This window comes from Otolemur garnettii, unplaced genomic scaffold, assembly GCF_000181295.1.
Source record: "Otolemur garnettii isolate 467f Iridium unplaced genomic scaffold, OtoGar3 scaffold00031, whole genome shotgun sequence".
NCBI lineage: Eukaryota > Metazoa > Chordata > Mammalia > Primates > Galagidae > Otolemur > Otolemur garnettii.
Window position 1 is genome coordinate 2,239,784 of NW_003852426.1, and position 9,748 is coordinate 2,249,531.

Here is a 9,748-nt window from a genome sequence, read left to right on the forward strand (position 1 = left end):
GTTTGCTTTATTGAAGATCAGATGGTGATATCAGGCTGGTTTCAGCTCTAAGTTCTCAGTTCTGTTTCACAGGTCTCTGTCTCTAATTGTATGCCGATATCATGCTGTTTACATCACTGTATACTTGTAGTATAATCTGAAGTCTGGTAATGTGATGCCTATAGGTTTCTTTTTTTCTTAGAGTTGCATTGGCTATTCAGTGTTCCATTCCAAATGAACTAGTGTTTTATGTATTTCAAAGTATGAGGTTGGTGTTTTAATAGGTATTAGGTTAAGTCTATAGATTGCTTTGGGTAGTTCAGACACCTTAACAATGTTGACTCTTCCCAGAAATGAGCATGGTGTGTTCTTCCATTTGTTAGCATCTTCTGCTAATTCTTTTCTCAGGCTTTCATAGTTTTATTCTTAGAGATCCTTTACATCCCTTGTTAGGTATAGTCCCAGGTATTTCCTTTTCTTTGAAGCTACTGTGAAAAGAATTGTGTCTTTGATTTCATCTCAGCTTGATTGCTATTGGCATAAATGAAAGCTACTGATTTGTGATCATTGATTTTATATCTTGTGATGTCACTACTTCTTGATCACTTCCAGAAGTCTCATGGTTGAGTCGTTTGGTTTTCTAGGTATAAGATCATATGACCTACAAAGAACAATAATTTGACCTCCCTTCCCATTTGGATACTGTTTTACATCTTTCTCTTGCCTGATTGCATTGGCTGGGACTTCCAGTCTTCATTGGATCATAGTGGCAAAAGCAGACATCCTTGTCTGATTCTAGTGCTAAGCAGAAATGCTTGCAGTTTTTCTCCATTCAGTATAATATTGGCTGTGGGTTTGGCATAGATGGCTCCTATCAGCTTAAGAAATGTCCCACCTATGCCTATTTTCTTAACTCTTCTTATCAGAAAAGGAGGCTGAATTTTGTGAAATGCTTTTTTTTTTTTTTTTGCAACTATTGAGAGGATCATATGGTCTTTATTTTTACTCCTGTTTATGTGGTAAATTATGTTTATGGATTTTCTTATGTTGAATTGGCCTTATATCCCTGAGATGAAGCCAACTTGGTCATAATGTATTATTTTTTTTATGTAGCTGAGATCTATTTGCTAGGACTTTATTGAGTATTTTTGTGTTGATATTCATTAATGACACTCGTCTGTAGCTTTTTCTTTGTTGTTTGTTGGGTCCTTTCTGGGTTTTTATATCAGGGTATATTTGCTTCATGGAAGGAGCTGAGCAGGGTTCCATCCTTCTCCATGTTTTGGAAAAGGTTCTGCAATATAGATACCAGTTCTTTTCAAGTTTTGATAGAATTCTGGTGTGAAAACATCTGGTCCAAGACTTTTGTTTTTCTTGGGAGCTTTTTTTATGTTATTGCAATTGAAGTGCTTGATGTTGGTCTGTTCAGGAGTTCTGTTTCTTCCTGGTTAAGTCTATAAAGATATTATGATTCCAGGAATATGTCCATTTCCTTCATGTTTTGAAATTTCGGGATGGAAAGTTTTTATAGTTTTCAGGCATGATCTTTTGTTTCTCTTATAAGTGAGATCTACTTTAATTCTATTGTGATCTGTGAAGATACAAGGAAGGTATAATTTTTATTTTTTTAATTTATTGAGGTTTAGTTTGTGTCCTAGGATATGATCTATCTTGCAGAATGACACATGAACTGATGAGAAGAACATATATTCAGTGGTAGTAGTGTAAAATATTCTGTGTATGCCTCTTAAGTCCATATGATCTAGCACAGTGTTTAAGTCCATCATTTCTTAGCTTAGTTTCTTTTTTTTTTGGAGGCAGAGTCTCACCTTGTCACCTTTGGTAGAACGCTCTGGTGCCATAGCTCACAGCAACCTCAAACTCTTGGGCTCAAGTAATCCTTTTGCATCAGCCTCCCTGGTAGCTGGGACTGTAGGCACCTGCCACAACTCCTGGCTATTTTTTAGAGATGGGGTGTCACTGTTGCTCAGGCTAGTCTCAAACTTCTGAGCTCAGGCAATCCACCTGCCTCACCCTCCAAATAGTGGTAGGATTACAGGCGTGAGCCACTGTGCCTGGTCATCTTTGCTTAGTTTCAGCTTAGAGTATATCTGTTCAGTTCTGTCTTTGAGCTACTGAAGTCCCTGACAATTGTATTGTTGTAGGAAAGGATATCATACTATTCAAATTGAGTAATGTTTGTTTTATAAATCTTGGGGTATTAATATTGGGTGCAGAAGCACTTAGGATTGAAATGTCCTCTTATTGTATTGTTCCCTTCACCCATAGGTAGTGACGGTCCTTGTCTTTCATTACTTTTGTAGCTGTAAAATCCATTGCACCTGTGAAAAGGAATGCAGCTCCCACATTCTTGTGCCTGTCATTTGCCTGAGATATTGTTTTCCATCCCTCCACCTTAAGTCTAGATTTGTCCTTGTGGGTAAGAGGTGTTTCCTTAAGGCAGGAAATACTTGGCTTGCATTTTTTTAAGGAGTAAACCAGCCTGTATGTCTTCAGTGTTGAGTTCAAGCCATTTACATTTATTGAGAGAATGGTAGAGGGGAGTTTTCATCATCTTGTTGTGGGGAGGTCTATTGCCTTGTTTTATCACTTGGTCCATTGTGGAACCGAGGGTTTGTCTTTTAGTTTCTAAGTGACTTGACTTTATTGGTGGCCCATTGTTTTGGTCTGCGTATAGTACTGGTCTGAGTACTTCCTTCACAGCAGTTGCAAATTATCTCAATGTTTGCTTGTCAAGAAAAGATTTGATTTCTCCATCGAATGGAAACTTAATTTTGCCAGATACAGAATTTTAGGGTGGCAGCTATTTTGTTTGAGTAGACTGTAAGTGGGAGCCTACTGTCTTCTGAATTGTAAAGTTTCAGCTTTATAGTAAGAAGCCAACTGGGCCTTGATGGTTTTGCCCCTGTAGGTCAGCTGCTGCTGAAGCCTGGCTGCTTGCAGAGTTTTCTCCTGCATTTTGATTTTGGCCAGGTTTGTCATGATGTGTCTAGGAAACGAGAGACACTTGTTTCTGTTTGAAACCAGGCAATCCAATTTTCACTATTTGTCTAGAAGGGGTTTGTCTAAATCTTTATCAATGCATGGGACATTTTTGGTTATGATAATCCACCAACAGGGCTTCCATGCCATTTGGTCTCTCTTCTTCTCAGGGATGCCTATAATGTGTATGTTTGTATGCTTCGTGTAGCCCCCTAATTCTCTAAGGAAATGCTGTCCTTTTACTCTTCTTCTTGGACTCATTAAATGACCGAATTAGCTCAAGAATTTTGTCTTCAAGCTCTGTGATTCCTTCTTCTCCATGGTTTAATCTGCTGTTAATACTTTCTATTACATTTTGGAACTCTCTGAATGACTGCTTCACTTTGTTAACCTCCGTTATGTAGTTTCATTCTTTTTTGCAGTTTTTGGCCAGGGCTGGGTTTGAACCCACCACCTCTGGTATATGGGGCTGGCGCCCTACCCCTTGAGCCACAGGTGCTGCCCCTGTAGTTTCTAATTTTGTTAAGTCTTTCATTTATTTCTTGGGTCAACTTTTGGATTTCCTTTTGGTGGCTTTCCACTTAACCTCTGTTATAAATTCTAGTTTTGTTATGCATTTCATTCATTGCTTGGATCAATTTTTGGATTTTTGGCTTTCCATTTTCTCTTCAATTCCCTTCATTTTTCCCATTTTCACTCTTAAATCTCTTTCTGTCACTTCCATGAGTCCTTTATAGATGGGTAGCTGCATTGTGGTAACTGCATAGTGAATCTTTGGGGGAGCGATTTGCTCTAATTTTTCATGTTCCCAGAATTCTTTCTTGGCTCCTTCTTCTCATTTCTTGTCATTTATTTCCTTCCTCTACTTATTCTCATGCTTCCTAATTCCCTTCAATCTTCCTCTGTGTGCTTTGATGTTGAAGTGGCCTTTGGAACAGGGACAAAAGGCAGAGAAATGAGAATGAGAAAGAGAAAGAAAAAAATAGGCCTGTGCAATGGCCCACACCAGCAATCCTGGCACTCTGGGAGGGTGAGGCAGGAGGCTCAACCCAGCCCAGGAGTTTGAGACAAGACTGAGCAACAGCAAACCCCCAAAATAGAAAAAATCAGCCATGGATGTTAGCAGGGACTGTAGTCCTAGCCATTCTAGAGGCCAAAGCAGGAGGATCCCTTAAACTCAGGGGTTCAAAGCTGCCATGAGCCGGGCCAATACCACAGCATTCCAACTCAGGCCTCAGAGTGAGATTCTGTCCAAGAAAAATAACAAAACAAAAGAAAATGGAAAAGAGAACAAAAAAATTTGTTCTTAAAAAATATATTGTATGGTCTCAGCACCCATAGCACAGCCGTTAGGGCAATGCCACATATACCAAAGCTGGAAGCCTCCAACCTGGCCTGGGCCAGCTAAACAATGACAACTGCAACAACAACAAAAACAACATAGCCAGGCATTGCAGCAGGCACCTATAGTCCCAACTACTTTGGAGGCTGAGGCAAGAGAATCACTGAAGCCCAAGAGTTTGAAGGTTGCTGTGACCTGTGATGCCATGGCACTCTACCCAGGGTGACATAGTGAGACTCTATCTCAAAAAAAATTTTATGCACCAGTGGATGCTCCATGATAAGAAAAAGAAAAAAAAAGATAACACTAGATAGAGTTCCTGGACAGAAAGAAAAAAAACTACATCTGTTTCTGGATGTGGTAGAGGCAGAAAATTACTACCTACATGTCATGGAAACCTGGTCTTATTTTCCTGATTATTTATTTATTTTTATTGTTGGGGATTCACTGAGGGTACAAGAACCCAGGTTACACTGACTGCATTTATTAGGTGAAGTCCCTCTTACATCCTAACTTTATTTTTTTTAATTTTAATATGAACCTGGTAGCTGTAGGAGAGTTAAATCCCAGGAGGGGAAGGGGAGCTAATGTCCTGAAACTTACCCCAGACTTTCTGGCGGACACCCCTAAGCACCCAAATACTACATGGTGGGTGCAAGATGTTGTGTGTGGGAAGCACACTGGATCTCCCCAGTTTAGCCCACATTTCTGTGGGAGTCAACCCAGAGACGGTTGTCCTAACCTAGAGGTTGGAGTCAAAGCCAGTGCACACTGGGATCCTAGAAAGCTGCTCCATCTGGACCGCATTGACAGTGAGCTGCCTCAGGGTTTCAGTAATCTTTGCTCCCTTCCTATGGCTCTCTGAAGGTGGCAGGATGCCTGGCAGCCAGAGTTTCCTCTGGTGTCAGCTACAGTCTAAACTCACCCAGTGCTACTCCCCTAAGTACTAGGGCTCAAGCCTCTGGCTCTGTGTCAAAGAAACAGCATACACTCTCTCCAGCCCCCTGCCCAAGGGCCAGCTACTGTAACCCCAGTGTCCTGTGAGGCCTGAGCTCCTCTTTGTTTCACACCACAACGTGTGCCTAGAGGGATAGGCCCTCCTGGACTTTGGTCTAATACCTGGGCCAGCCCAACTGGGTGAGAAGGATGGGGAGTGGAGAGTGGGAGATGGGCCAGAGGGGGTGGACGAGAATCTCCAACAGACTTAATCCCCAGGGATTTCACCTATAGGCTCTATCCTGGGTCATGGCACTCCCTTGCACCTGCTTTCTTTCCAGGCCTCCTACCCTGCTTATCTTTGCAGGCCTCCTACCTGCTGCTCTGATATCCTAGGCTGTCCCATGGAGCTGTGGCAATATCGTTTCTGACCCAGAGAATACAGGTGTGGACTCCTCTCCCTGGACTTACTGAGAGCAGCTTATGAGGAAATGTCTCTATTCCACCATCTTGAAGCCCTTTCTCAGGCCTCGTACATAATATGTAACGTGTACATTAAAAACATTGGGCTTCTATTCTTTGCTCCAAGAAGTGAGTTAGAAATCAGTCTGGGGAATAGTGTCAGAGCACAGCATTCAGAGATGTTCTTTATGCAGAGCTGAGAGTCACTACCAGAATCCTCTGCCTGGCCCTAGCTTGTAGTACAGAGAATATATGAATCTCCCAAAATCAAGTCTCATAATTAATAATATATGTCCTTCCTTTCATTCTGAAGGATAAAAGGTTATTTAAAATAGGTTTGAAGACCCACCCTGATTACTCTCTGGTCACTGGCCTCAGGACTTCCCACTATGGCTGAGAAACAGGATTGCTGGTGGTGTTTAGAAAATACTCAGGCCTCTCCCCACTCTCAGAGTATTACACACAAGACCAACGACATATTTAACAAGCCCTACATGAGGTTGATGCACACACACAGGGATCCTGGTCTGCCATCTTGCCACTAAAGTGTGATCTGAAGACCAGGAGCTTCAGCACCGTCCTTGTCATGAACCCCAGGGTCTCATGCTCAACTCCTGTGTCTCACCACCATGTCCAGGTGTTTCCCACACAGAGTAAATCTTGGGACTACATGGTGTCATGCCTTCTGGATGTGCTATCAGAACTGTACAGTTTGCTCTGGGCACATGGTTGGATCACATCCTCAGCCCTGCATGTCCAGGGTTTATCCTTGCTCATACTCTCTTCTACAGCACCAGTCACTCTCCTGTGCCCTCATCCAGGTTTGAGGCTTTAAATATCAATTATATGGTGTCACCACCACCACCCCCAAAATCTATTTTTCCAGCCCAGACATTTCTCCTAAACTCCAGATAGGTCTGACCAGCTGCCTCCCCAGTTTCCTCCCCTTCACTCCAAGTGGACACCTCCTCCACTGAATGCCTGGGATGCCCCTTCCTCAAACACACCCCTGCCAGAGTTGTCCCCATCTACACTGGTAGCAGCTCTATCCTTCTCCTCACATAGCCCACAGCTGTGAGAAGAGAAGATTTAGTCTAATTTAGAACGTTCCCTACAAAAACAAATAAATGTTTGAGGTGATGGAAATCCTAATTACCCAGATTGGATCATTATACATTACATACTGGTATCAAAATATCACATGTACTCCACAATTACAGACAACTATTCTGCATCCATAAAAATTAAAAATAAATTTAAAATAAAATAATAAAAAGGTTGGGGGAAAGATGGAAAATGCCGTCTATGAAAGAGCCCTAGAAGGAGAGCAAGACCTGGAGAGTGTGAAAATTCTACCTCTGTGTGCAGGATCCACCCTTGTCCATGTTTCAGCCCCAATGATCACAGGTCCTGTGAGGACAAGGTTCTACTGAAGGGACAAGGACATTAGGAATGTGAGAATAACCCTGCCAAGTAGTGACCACAGAAAGTCCATGATAGACTGCACATCGACTGAGCACACTCAGCTCCTCATGGCCTTTAACTGTCCCCAGCTGCAGCAGACTCAGCACAGAAAACATACACATTCTGGAAGGTTCTCAGGTCTTCATTTTATTTCCCTGCTTGTCTCTCTCATAGGAAGAATTTGAAAAAACAAATTTATATTTAAATTCTTATTTTCAATAGGGAAGCAACTTAATGCACCATGAAGTTGACACAGGGATGGAGACGTCCCACCCCCACCTTTCTGCAACAGGAAAGATAATCAGGAAGGGACACAGGTCAGTGTGGGAGAAAGGGTCACCATGGACAGAGGAGAAGGCTGCCTTCACCACCTCCTCACATTAGACAAACAGGGATACAGAATCATTCAGAAGCATTTGCAGAAGTCAGAGGCTCTTGAAGTCACAAAGGAGAGGCATGAACACTTAGTCCCACACAAGGCAGCTGTCTCAGGCTAGAGAAAAAAATAAGGAACAAAATGACATTAGTCACAGTAAGTGGTGACACTGAACAGCCCACCACACACTCACAATGTCCCATCAAAGAATCCCCATAGCCCAGTTGTGTCTCCTCTGCCCCAACCCACCCTCATATCGTACCCCCTGGGTCTCACCTTTACAAGCTGTTAGAGACACATCTGATCCCTGGGCACTGTCACTAACTGGGGTAAAACAAAACAGAACCTGGTCAGAGCCCAAAGATGTGACTGAAGGAGAAATTATGTGACTGGGAGCTCCACCATGAACTCCTGTCTACACTATCTCAAAGATCAGATCACCACCCCCAATACTTACTTGCAGCCTGAGTGTAGCTCCCTCCTTTTCCACCTGTGGGAAGAAAATGTTCTATGAAATGCCAGGCAGCAGGCAGGACCACGAGGTCCTAGAGGAACCCCCTAGTCTTGGATCCCAGACAAGTGTCCAGAACTCTAACTGAAGACCCAGGGGAGGATCAGAAATCACAGGAGAAGGAAGAATGTGGATCAACTGCCCTCCTGGAGGTCTGTCCTGAGCACAGTTCCTTCCTCTCTGACCTGTGACTGCTGGATCAGGTCCCCATCACCACAAGCATCATGTTAAAGCTCTCTCCTTCACTCTCACATGTGCTATAAAAGACAGTAAGTGTTGGCACACAGGGCCCTGGCTGGGGAAGCAGGTGTGTGGATGGAACTTCCCAGTAATGGGACAGGGCACCATGCTACCTGGGGTTAAAACCCCAGTGGGACAAGAAAATGAAAACCCTTCCCCTCACCCCTTCCCTACCTGAGCTCTTCCTCCTCCGCATCACAACCACAGCTCCAATCAGCACAGTTAGAAGGAGAATCAGGCCAGCAACAATGCCCACCATGAGGATGTAGGGCTGGGAAGATGGCTCTGAGAAAGGACAGGAAGGTCAGGGGCCTGACCCCAGGCCTCAGCCCTGACACTGCTGAAGAGCTCCAGAAACACCCCTGCTTTCCTTCACAAGAATCATGATCCCCCTATCCCCCCTCTTACCCCATCTCAGGGAGAGGGGCTCCGGCAGCCCCTCATGCTGCACATGGCACGTATATTTCTGCTCTTCTCCAGAAGGCACCACCACAGCTGCCCACTTCTGGAACGTTCCATCTCCTGCAGGCCTGGTCTCTATAAGCTCCATGTCCTGAGTCTGATCCTCCCCATCCCGCTGCCAGGTCAGTGTGATCTCTGCAGGGTAGAAGCCCTGGGCCCAGCACCTCAGGGTGGCTTCACGGTCAGAGGTGGAGTGATGGGTCACATGTGCCTCTGGGGGATCTGAGGGGAAGAGTCAGAAAATGCAGGCACTTTGCATCCCTTGTGGGACACTCCAGCAGCACTCATGTGACATCCTGAGAATGCACAGGACAAATGGGGTGGGGAAGAGAGTGCAAAACCCAGACCCCAGCCTGGAGACAAGGGTCTGGGATGGTCTCCTGTTCCTTGAAACTTCCAGTCTCTAAGAGAAACAGGGACTTCTGGTTCTGACCCAAGTGAGACTGAGTGACCCAGAAGGGCTGGAATCAGACCTCCAAACACACTGACTGTGGCAGAGACCAAGGTCTGAGAAAAAAGGTCATGGTGCCCAAGGCTGCTGCAGGGTCAGAGGAAACCGCAGGGGACTGTCTGTTCCTCTGTTCCCTGGGAGACTTCATCCCTTAACTATCCCAGAGGGAAGGCTGGGCCCTCAGAGTCACTCTCTAGTACATTATCTGGACACTCAGGGGGCGACTTCCTGCTCTGGACCAGAGGGAGGGCGATATTCTAGCGTTGGGGCCCTTTTCCTCCCCTCCTTGTACACGGGGAGCCGGGAATCTACAGGAAATGTGGGAGGCGCCCCTCGTACCCGCGCGCTGCAGCGTGTCCTTCCCGTTCTCCAGGTACCTGCGGAGCCACTCCACGCACGTGCCCTCCAGGTAGGCCCTGTCTCCCTCCGCCACACCCTCCGCCTCCCACTTGCGCTGGGTGATCTGAGCCGCCGTGTCCGCCGCGGTCCAGGAGCGCAGGTCCTCGTTCAGGGCGATGTAGT

General features: G+C 45.0%; 1 pseudogene across 1 annotated transcript in view; it reads right to left on the bottom strand.

The window, feature by feature from the left end:
• Window positions 1–7,312: 7,312 nt before the first annotated feature.
• Window positions 7,313–9,748, bottom strand: part of LOC100957210 — a 3,328-nt pseudogene continuing 892 nt past the window's right edge. The window contains exons 3-8 of the transcript XR_002773224.1: window positions 9,566–9,748; window positions 8,722–8,997; window positions 8,488–8,598; window positions 8,020–8,052; window positions 7,839–7,886; window positions 7,313–7,636 (exon numbers count right to left, since the gene is read on the bottom strand). The product of XR_002773224.1 is annotated as a class I histocompatibility antigen, Gogo-B*0101 alpha chain-like (transcript). The remainder of the gene's footprint in view (window positions 7,637–7,838; window positions 7,887–8,019; window positions 8,053–8,487; window positions 8,599–8,721; window positions 8,998–9,565) is intronic.